This window comes from Vicia villosa, linkage group LG6 (genome assembly GCF_029867415.1).
Source record: "Vicia villosa cultivar HV-30 ecotype Madison, WI linkage group LG6, Vvil1.0, whole genome shotgun sequence".
NCBI classification, from domain to species: domain Eukaryota; kingdom Viridiplantae; phylum Streptophyta; class Magnoliopsida; order Fabales; family Fabaceae; genus Vicia; species Vicia villosa.
The window spans coordinates 114,958,515-114,970,042 of NC_081185.1; the positions used below are offsets into that span (position 1 = coordinate 114,958,515).

At 39.1% G+C, this 11,528-nt stretch overlaps 1 long non-coding RNA gene across 1 annotated transcript; it reads left to right on the forward strand.

The window, feature by feature from the left end:
* The first annotated feature begins 6,467 nt into the window (after window positions 1-6,467).
* LOC131612139 (uncharacterized) lies at window positions 6,468-8,073 on the forward strand. The gene is made up of 3 exons (XR_009287291.1): window positions 6,468-6,812; window positions 6,905-7,284; window positions 7,807-8,073. It is a non-coding gene; the product is annotated as an uncharacterized LOC131612139 (long non-coding RNA).
* Window positions 8,074-11,528: the final 3,455 nt, after the last annotated feature.

Consider the following 11,528-nt stretch of genomic DNA (forward strand, 5'->3'; position numbering starts at 1 on the left):
CCATGATCAAGCAATAATTAGATTCACGAAATTGATTGAACAACCTTGAATCATTTAGGCATTTGAATAAGTACTCCAAATCCAATTTTGAATCGATGGAACCTCAATTCTTCAAATTAGGCTAACTTGCTTGACAAGCCACAGATGATTGAAAGAATAATGCAGTGCTTTGAAGAATCTTTGGAGATGAATCAAACTTATAGAAATAAAGTGAACCTTAAGTCTATCCTCCAATTAATGAACTCCAAACACACTTAAGTAATGATCCAGGAACTTCATCTTTCCTTGAGATACACACTTGATATCTCTTTTTTTTCGTAGAGATCTTGATGGAGATGCTTATTGTAGCTTGATAATCTTAAATAAAGAGGAGAGTCTCTAAACCATAGAAAAACCCTTATTACTAAGACCCTTGATTCCAATGCTCAATTATTGATTAAATGAATGCATGGGTTTATTTATGACCTAAGATGTAGATGAAACGAGAAACATAAGCCAATTAAGAATAATTAGATGGGCAAATTTTGGGGTGCAACAGCTGCCCCTATTTAATCGTCTTAAACCTGAAGGAGAGATTGGCGTTAGCCTTTCGAGCATTCAAGGTGGAAGAAGATTAAATACCAAGTGAACCTGAAAATTTGCCTTATGAGAGATAAGATCCACTAGGGAAGAAATGGTGTCAACTCCACTGAGGAAAAGTGTATCAACTCTGGGTTGAGCAAGTTAACTCTGGGTTAGGAATGAAATAAACATCAGCTCTGGGTTGAAAAAGAAAAGTGGGTCAACTCTGGGTCGAAGAATAGAGGGAAGTCAACTCGGGGTTGAATAAGAGGTAAACATCAACTCTGGGTTGAGAACGGAAAGGGAAATCAGTATTAATGGGACAGGATAATAGGCATCAACTCTGGGTTGAGAAAGAAAGCAAGGAAATCAACTCTGGGTTGAACAGGAGAAAAGGTAACCGTCAACTCTGGGTTGAGTGGGAAAAAAAAGACAAGGATCAACTTTGGGTTGAATAAAGATAACCGTCAACTCTGGGTTGAGTGGGAAAGAGAAAAGGAAACCGTCAACTCTGGGTTGAGTGGGAAAGAAACAAGACAACCATCAACTCTGGGTTGAGTGGGAAAAAGATAAGCATCAACTCTGGGTTGAATAAAAGGCAAACATCAACTCTGGGTCGAATAAAAGGTGACCGTCAACTCTGGGTGAGTGGGAAAGAAACAAGACAACCATCAACTCTGGGTTGAGTGGGAAAAAGATAAGCATCAACTCTGGGTTGAATAAAAGGCAAACATCAACTCTGGGTCGAATAAAAGGTGACCGTCAACTCTGGGTGAGTGGGAAAAGACAAGGGATCAACTCTGGGTTGAATAAAAGATAAACATCAACTCTGGGTCGAATAAAAGGTGACCGTCAACTCTGGGTGAGTGGGAAAAGACAAGGGATCAACTCTGGGTTGAATAAAAGGTAAAAGTCAACTCTGGGTTGAATGGAAAAAACATAAGATAACCGTCAACTCTGGGTTGAGTGGGAAAAGAAAAAGACAACCATCAACTCTGGGTTGAGTGGGAAAAAATAATTAACTCGGGGTTAAAAGATGAAAGGAAAGTCAAACTTGGGTTGAACACAAAAACATCAACTCTGGGTTGAAGAAAGATGAACATGATTGACCTTGGGAGATGACACCACAATAGTAACTCTGAGTAATCCAATGGAACATCAATTGAATGCTTGTAGGGACCTCATCTGATGAGTAACTTGGCTTATGCTTCATATGCAAATGTTTGATTTATTTAGTGCACTTCTGGAGATGCAATGCAATGAATTCTATATGCAGTGTACAGGTTGATCAGGGTTTCTGCTTTGCGTGGAATAGATTAGGTGGAGTTATGAAACTCTGCTTGAGAATCAAGATGGGGTGGATGCCCCTGATTTGTTGATGATTGGATCATGCGGGAGAAATGTCAATGAGAATGCAATGATGTGCATGATGCATGCATGACTATGAATGGAATGATTTGTTTCCAAGCTACCAGGGATGGATGGAGAGTGCCTTTATAGAAATGTCATAGCTTGAAGGATAGCCCTTGTGAAGGTGAGATGGATTGACTCCTTGACACCTATCTCGATATCTGACGCTTGATTGGAGATGAAGAAAAGGATTGTTACTAGCTTGCCCCAGCTTGTAAGATCTCTTGAGATATAACTTTGATATGCTTGAATCATGGAGATTTGCGATGGTCTGCCCCAGTGTTGGTCATGGAATGAATGCCCCATATTGAAAGGAACTCTTACACCAGATGGATACTTCAGGTATTTGCTTTGCGGATGACCAACCTTTGCCTTTGTAAGATTACTCGGTGGAATTTCAATGTTGAACTTTCCTTGGTATCAAGCACTTATTCTCAAGTTAGAGACAATTCTGTTTTGAAAAAGATAATGAGAAATGCAATGCACATGTTAATCTCAAAGAAAAAGTTTTATTTGTCAAAATGTTGTACTGATACTAACACAAATGACACAACAACATTAAGAGTCAGTTTGGCATGATTTTACAGTTTGTATGCTTTTGGAGCGAACCCTGCTTCAATTAGGACTTTTGAGGGTTGTAACGTGGCCGGGTTCACGGTTTAAGAAACAAAGGATAAAGGCTCAAGTTCTACTTAACCCACCCCTTCTTCGTGATGTTCTCCAGTCCTACGTTCAGCTAGTTTAACACGAGCGTTCGCCTTTCAGGAAGGATGGTGATGGATGAGGATCCTTTGTAGCTTTGATGGAGGTGGCAGTCACCCTTTAGTGCTTTTGTTGATGGTCATAACAACTTGTCCCTTAGAGGATTTATTTCTTTTGCTTTGCCTTTTGCTTTCCCTAACTTTTGCCTGGACAAAAAGTTTCTTTTGATACTGGCGTTCGTTGTCCAGCGGGATATGCCCTAATTTTTGCCTAAGTCATTTGCTTCAAAGCTTTTCCTTTCTTTTTGACTTAGCGGGCTATTGTTTCTTTCTTTTTTTTTTTTGATCATGATTCAATACTTTCTTTTCACTTTTTTTTTGCCTCGTTTGGGAACAAGTTGTATGATTTTTGTGACTGACTTGATGAAAAGGTTATGACTGCCTTTGTTCTTAGTGAATGAGAGACATCCATTGTGGATTGTTCTCTTCTTCGCGAGACATGAGATGTAATTGATCCTCTGATGGAATACCTGAAAGTTGAGCGCTCGGTCACACTAACTGAAGACTACCCTTCCCCTGGTTAAGATTGAGGGTTTTGTTATTTTTTGAAAAGAAACTACTACTCCTTAGGCTCAAAGGGGTTGACGAAGGTTTCACTTCCTTATAACTCCGGTGTTTAGGAATCGAAACAATGCCTGTACATCATCAGCAGGATCTTTGTTCCAAAAGCATACAGTTAGTAGTTCATGTGTTTTTGATTTTTCATCATTCTCCTTTTTTAGTTGCTTAAGACAAATGAGTGAAGTATCAATGAACATAATGACAAAGATGAAATGATTTGAGAAAAACATGTATGTTACATTATTTTTATTTATTCAAACAGAATGAGTTTCTTACAATGAGAAGTACTTGATAACAACAAAAGTAATACAATTGAAAGTACTTTGAAGTAATCTAGACAATGGCAGGCTTGGCCTTATTTTGATGCAAATGAAATGTTCTCTGACAAACACAAAGTCTTTAGGCTCCAATGGTGGAAGGTACCCTCATGAGGAGGCATGATTCTCTGATAGTAGCTTGATCTTGTTTATAATCCCCCATGATTCTTTGTTGGCGAGCTCTCGTCAGATATCGGTGTGGAGGAATTGTCTTGTCTGATCTGATGGAGAGGAAGAATGTAGGAGTATTGGTAACCATGGATGCACATGCATGAATGCCAAAATGTTAATGATGATGCAAATGCAACATAAATTAGGATCAAGGATCAAGGCCTCTTGGGTAACAACTTCTCATGGTCAATAATATATGGTCGAATCCTCCAGATTCAGAGGTTCGACGTTGCTTTCTGGATAAACAGCTTGTGCATAAGTCAAAGATGGTCGAACCCTCCATATTCAGAGGTTCGACGTTGATTATGATAGATAGTTTGAATGGGGCATAGGGTGGGATGGAGGCTTGTTTTCCTGCAAAACAAAATTTCCCAACCCCTCTCACAGGTGGGATCTAGTATATGGTAGGTCAAAAAGCCAACAGAGGATTGAAAGTAGGCGCAATCATACGATATTGCCTCGTTCAACCAAGCTCTGCCCGTGGATACATGATCGGATCAATCAGACATACGTCTTCTGTCCGTCATGGCCACTCTATTCCTAGTTCCTAAGGTATCACTCATGGCCTGGGTATTGGGCCTTTTACCTCATAGAACATCCCACCCAACCTGCAAACAGAGAAAATATGTGGTCCCCACGGGGACCCATAATATAGTCCAGATGCATGCGGAAAGTAAATATGACATGCAAACAGGAATAAACATGATATACAAACATATATACACAGGATGTAAGCATATAAACAAATAAAGAAAAACACCCAAAGAAAAGAAACAAACAAAGGCTAGGATCGACTTGCTAAGAACGGACCAGCACAGGTCTATCACGTCCCCAGCAGAGTCGCCAGCTGTCGCACGCTCGCGAAAATGAACAGAGTCGCCACCAATATATTTATCCCAAAGCGGGAAAGGAATATCAGAAAACCTAGAATAAGGATAAGAGAAGGTCTTGCGACCAGAGATAAGGGTACGGGAGTCGGTTACGCAAGGGGAAGGTGCTAGCACCCCTCACGCCCATCGTACTCGATGGTATCCACCTATGTTTGTTCTATTCTAAGGGTGTATAAATCTAAAGCTTAATTACTAAGGGAATGCATGCAAATGAAAGAAAAAGAAACACGGGGAAAATAAGGTTTATAAATAATTGTGCTCGCTTAGGCCCCGCGACCTAATGCCTACGTATCCTTTTCAGGAATCAGAGCGCCGTAGTTCGGCTCTTTAGTTTTTGTTTGTTTTTGTGTTTTTTAGTTGAACAGTTACATTCGCACTCCGCTGCTCGACCTCTGGAGTCTTAAGCTGGGAATGGAGCGGAAATAACGTGTCCGATTAATGAGAGAGAATGCCCTGAAGGCAAGAGAAAGAATGCCTCGGAGGCAAGAGAGAAAAAGAGATTGGTTTGTGTTTTTTATGTGTGATTCCATGATGGACGAAAACCTACTACAAGGCATCGCATCACTTCCTCACTTTGATTAGCTCTGAGCCTTTATTAGATATTTTGAAGTGTTTTAGTTTAGGTGTCTTTTAAGGGAAATTAATTTGTGACTTAGATCATACCAAAAAGAGTTTTGTTTTGCATATTTAGAGAACACACATCGAGGCCTACGCCACAATCGTTTCTCTAAATAACGGTTAAGAAATACATCGAGGCTTCACACCTCAATCATTTCTTCTCCGCTAAGTAAGGGAGATACAAAAAGAGTTCTTTTGTGAATATTTAGAGAATGCACATCGAGGCCTACACCACGATCGTTTCTCTAAACAACGGTTAAGAAATACATCGAGGCTTCACACCTCAATCATTTCTTCTCCGCTAAGTAGGAAAGAACATACATCGGGGCCTACACCCCAATCATTTCTTTCCTACTATGAAATATAGTAGCGGTATGATCTTCATCGATATTTATTAAGTATTTTAAAAGTTGAAAAGAAAAATAAGGAAAACTAGCCTAAAATGAACAACTAGCCTAAGTGTTATGAAAGGGGATTCCTAAATCCTAATGTTGTCATGGTTTCTACCTAAAGGTTAGGAATTAAAGAAACATGGAAGTAAAGTCACAATTAGAAGTCAATAGTGAGTAACACAATGGTGCAAAGCTATACACAAGCATGAAGTAGCAAGTCAAAAACATAGTACAAAATGAATTAAAAATACTACTATTTTTTTATATTGATTTTTATGGAAGAAGTTGAATTACAAGTCAAGCAAAAGGATTAAAACAATTAGACTAAAACTAATATTTTTTATGATTACTTTTATATGTCAAGAATTGGATTAAAGTCTTAAAATTAACATTTTCATTATCTAAAAAGAAATAGAAAAAGACTAATCAAAACCCAAAGTTATTAATTAAACAAAAAGGAATCAGGGGGGTGCAAATTTGAAAACAATGGTGTGATTAGCATGCCTGGGCCCAGGATATTTTTGTTATAGATTTCTGTTTGCCAAAAAACGTGATACTGGGCCTGAGGGGGTAAACCAGAAGCAATTTCTTGGGAGGCCCAATATGCAGTTTGATCCAGAAGCTTATTTTTTGTTTCAGAAAAGAAAGGTGTACGGGCCTAAGGGAAGTATGAATAGCACTCGGCCCATGGAGTTTTTTGTTTGATCCATATTTATTATTCAGATTATACTCAAAGAAAAATTAATAATTAATTAAAATAAACAAAAATAGAAAATGAATGAAAGAGGGAAATTAGGGTTTTTACTTGTGACGAATTAGCTTCTCTCGTGAAACTCAGAAACTCTCTTCTCCTTCACGTGCGGCGGCCGGGCCTCCCTCATCTCTCGCTCTGGCTTCTCTCCGATCTCAATCTCTCTTCCTCACGAATGAAACGGCGCGATTCTCTTCCTCTTCCCCGACGAGTTTTCTTCTTCGCCGTGAGATCACCGTCCGGACACGCTTTCGTCACTTTGCCATACTCTTATCTCTCTCGATCCCTCTCACATACATGGCTAACAACGAACAAGCTCGGAGAACGGCGATTCGTCCATCGCGGCAAAGACTAATGAAATCCAGAAACTCCTCGACGAGGTATATGACGTCAATTCAGAGTAATCGTACCGATTTTCTTCTTTCTGAATCTCTGTTGTGAACTATGAGTGGTTCTTGTTGATTGTTTGCAGATAGTGCGAAGATTGAAGTGTGTAGATGAATTGATGATGATGTTGCAGAAAGAGTGTGAAGGGATCGAAGACGTTTGCAGAGAAGAGGCTGAAGAAGCTGAAGATAGGGTGGCGATGGAGAATGATGAGGATGAAGGTCGATGGATGGGAGAAGAGAATTTACAGAGTGAATTTGAGATGAAGGTGGAAGAAAATGGAGGGAATCCAGGAGAGATTGAAGGTGAAGTGAATTATGGAGAAGATTGAAAATGGTGGATGAAATAGGAGGTGAAGAAGATTTGTGGAGAATTGAAGATGAAGTTGATTGTGGAGAGTGGTGAAGATCAATGAAGAAAAATGGTGGAGGATCCAAGAAAGTGAAGACCTGAGCATATATATAGGTAAACTCTTCTCTTCTCTTTCTGTTAGATTCAGTTAGGGAGTCTGTTAGAGATTCGGTTAGGGCTGTTTTTTCTGTTTTGGTAGTTATAGATTGTAACTGATTTTGGAAGGTTAGTTATAGGTTGGTTTGAATTTGTTATAGATGGAAACTGAGAAGTGTTAAGTTAAGGGATGGTTAGTTCTATTAGAACTTGGTTAGTTGAAGAGTGGTTATGGGTTAGAAAACATACTGTTGTAAGTCAGTTAGAAATTGGTTCCGAGGTCAGTTAGAAAACATACTGACTGTTATTGAGTTTGCCGAACCGTTCCTTGAAATATACTGATTTGAACATATGCAAGACCCTGTCTTCTTCAAGTTCCTTGTATTGTTTTTGTATGACTTTTATCTGTTTTGACATATTTGTGGACTGTATGGGTGACTATTTTGTACATTGATGATGCAGGTTGGTTTTAAATATAGGGACTGATCTTGTTTTACTGTGATTGTTGTAAGTCTGCTGATTGTATGATTTTTGTGGCAGGTTCGTGTAGAAACTTGGTGAAATGTGGCTAGCACCATAATGAAGATGAAACAGAATGGACTTGAAGGATTTGCTTGCGGTTCGAAGACGAAATGGTGCATTTGAGGAGGACTTTGAAACCTTTTTTATGTGTAGTTCTTTTTGTAATTTGAACATAATGATCTCAGCTTGAATTTGTAAATAAAGTAGGCTTTTTGTAATGATTTTCTATTTTCCATGGGCTTGTAATAATTGGGGACCTTGGTAATGGATTTTGTAAAATTTGAAGGAGTCTTGAATGATGTTGTCTCGAATCTCCTTTTTGAATTTACTATGAGTCGAGTCTTTGTACCATGATCAAGCAATAATTAGATTCACGAAATTGATTGAACAACCTTGAATCATTTAGGCATTTGAATAAGTACTCCAAATCCAATTTTGAATCGATGGAACCTCAATTCTTCAAATTAGGCTAACTTGCTTGACAAGCCACAGATGATTGAAAGAATAATGCAGTGCTTTGAAGAATCTTTGGAGATGAATCAAACTTATAGAAATAAAGTGAACCTTAAGTCTATCCTCCAATTAATGAACTCCAAACACACTTAAGTAATGATCCAGGAACTTCATCTTTCCTTGAGATACACACTTGATATCTCTTTTTTTTCGTAGAGATCTTGATGGAGATGCTTATTGTAGCTTGATAATCTTAAATAAAGAGGAGAGTCTCTAAACCATAGAAAAACCCTTATTACTAAGACCCTTGATTCCAATGCTCAATTATTGATTAAATGAATGCATGGGTTTATTTATGACCTAAGATGTAGATGAAACGAGAAACATAAGCCAATTAAGAATAATTAGATGGGCAAATTTTGGGGTGCAACAGCATACAAGCCCGATTCTCCTAATCCTATTTCTCTATCCATCGAAGAGATAGAAGGAATCAAGGCTGCCCTAGAGGCGTCCCGTAAGGAAAAGGAAAAATTAGAGCTTGACATACATCGACTTTCCAACGAAAAAAGTCAACTACGCTTCGATCTTAAGGAGAAAAGCCAAGAGCTTCAAGCTGCTAAGGAAGAGAATGATAGACAAAGGAATAAAAGGAAGCGAGCAACCGAAGGAGTTCTAAGTGCTAACTTTGATTTAATTGCACACAATGAAAGGTTGGAACAAGCGGACATAGAAATTGCAAGGTGGAGAAGGCGCTATGAGAAAGCTTCCCATGACAAAGCTGAATCTGAGAAAAATCTAGAAGCTGTGGTCTTTGAATTAACTGATAGGACTAAAGATCAAGAGGAGGAAATAAGGAACCTCAAATATGATCTTCAAGAAGCTCGCAATTCTGGACAACAAGAGCGCGCAAGGAGATTAACCACGGAAGAAGCACTTTTACAGCGCACCGATGAGTACAATAGAGCATTCCAAGCTATGGTATCACTTAGGGAAATATTCATAAGACAAAGAGAGGTACACGAGGCAACCCTGAACGAAAGAGACCATTGGAAAAGACAAGACACAATTGTTTCTACGGAAAATGAGCATGTGAGCATGGTTCCCAAGATGCTTGAAGAGTATGAGAAGTGTCGTGAGAATTATGACAAGCTAGTCTACTTGTGCAATGATTTAATTCTAGACATTCCGAAGGGTTTAGAAAAAGCGGAGTCCTCTCCCATCATCCTTCCCAAAGAAGTGAAGGAGTTCTTGGAGCTTTGTAGGGGCATGGTGGACAAATTCAAGGAGGACATTCATAGGCGTTCTTAGTCATTTATAGTTTTTATTTTTTATTATTTAGAAGTTTTGTTTCTATGGGTGTTTATTTCCTTTCGCAATGTTGAACAATTTAAATTGTACTTTCTTTCAAGTTTTTTTGAATTAATAAAGTGTGTTTATTTCCGCATTATTCAATTTCTTCGCAATTATTCACCAAAAAGAATTATTCAAAAAAAAGAGAAAGAAAAGGGTTCCTACTAAAAAAAAACAAAAAAAAACAAAAAAATAATATATATATATATATATATATATATATATATATATATATATATATATATATATATAGACATATATGCTAATATATAAATATATATATATAAATATATTATAATAACAATGTGGATAAGACATGAGCATAGCATTTGCATATCATTCATAGCACGCATAGCATTGCATTTTTTCTCAAAACATTAAAAGGAAAACTGTCTTCATCTCCAGTCACGCCATTGCAACCCGATCTCTCATCCAGACAAGAGCTCAGAAGAAGAAAGCAATGGAACAACTAGAGCAGAATCAAGCCGCCCTTCGCGAAGAAATGACCCAACTGAAAGGCACTGTTGAGGACCTCAAGGGAGGAATGACTCAAATGCTGAGTTTCATGAAGGACCTCAAGGATAAACAAGACAAAGCTAAGGAGGTTCAGGAGCAGTATGAAGAGATGCCAAATGATGGCAACCCATTGTTAGGATATGTTCGAGGCCATGACCCTCACAAAACAAATGCTCACTCCTCAAAAAGGGTCACCACGACCCATGAAGAGGGAGAAGCCTCTCAAGAAGAGTTCATTCCTGCTGCTCAGAAGGAAGGGACGTCTCGCACAGTTCGCATTCCTGTCAACAATCCTCTTAGGGATGAGGACTACCTGGATCTGCAATATGGGGACACTAATGACACAGATCAAGTCCCTCAACCAAAGCTGACCTCTACTAATTTTGGGGAGGATTCTAAGGAGAGTGGACAAATCAGGGCATTGGAAGAAAGACTGAAAGCTGTAGAAGGATATGATGCTTTCGACGTGGACACTTTTGAAATGAGTTTAGTCCCGGACCTGACAATTCCACACAAGTTCAAAGTTCCCAACTTTGAAAAGTACAAGGGACTCACTTGTCCGAGGAATCACTTGCGCATGTATGTGCGAAAAATGGCTGCTTATGCTCATGATCAAAAGCTGATGATGCATTTTTTCCAAGATAGCTTGAGTGGAGCATCGGTTGACTGGTATATGCAATTAGAGAAGTCTCATATCCGAAATTGGACCGACCTTGCTAATACATTCCTGAAACAATATAAATACAATTTGGACATGGCACCCGATCGGATGCAACTCCAAAATTTGTCACAAAAGAAAGAGGAATCGTTCAAAGAGTATGCACAAAGGTGGAGGGAAATGGCTTCCCAAGTCCAACCTCCCCTGTTGGAGAAAGAACTCGTAAACATGTTTATGGCAACATTGCAAGGGCCATACTATGATAAAATGGTTGGAAGCGTATCCTCAGGATTTTCAGATTTAGTGGTTATTGGTGAAAGGATAGAAAACGAGATTAAGAATGGGAAGATACAAGGGGCATCCCCAGGATCTTATCAGTCAAAGAGGCCCGCTCCTACCTTCACAAAGAAGAAGGAAGGAGAGACTAATGCTGTGGGACATCAGGAAACTAGACCTTCCATGTCATTTCCACCACAACAGAACCGGTTCCAGGGAGGTCAAAGGAGATTCGATCCGCTACCTACTTCCAAGAAGGAGATACTGAGATATTTGATAAACGAGTCCTTGGTAGAAATTAAACCATTGACACCTCTTCCCCCAGGCAAGATCACACCCAATTACAAACCAAATGAGAGGTGTGAATACCATGCCAATTCGCCCGGGCATACCTTGGAGAAATGTTGGGCTTTCAGGCACATCGTTCAGGATCTGATTGAATCTGGGGCAATCGCCTTTGACAAACCCAATGTGAAAACAAACCCGA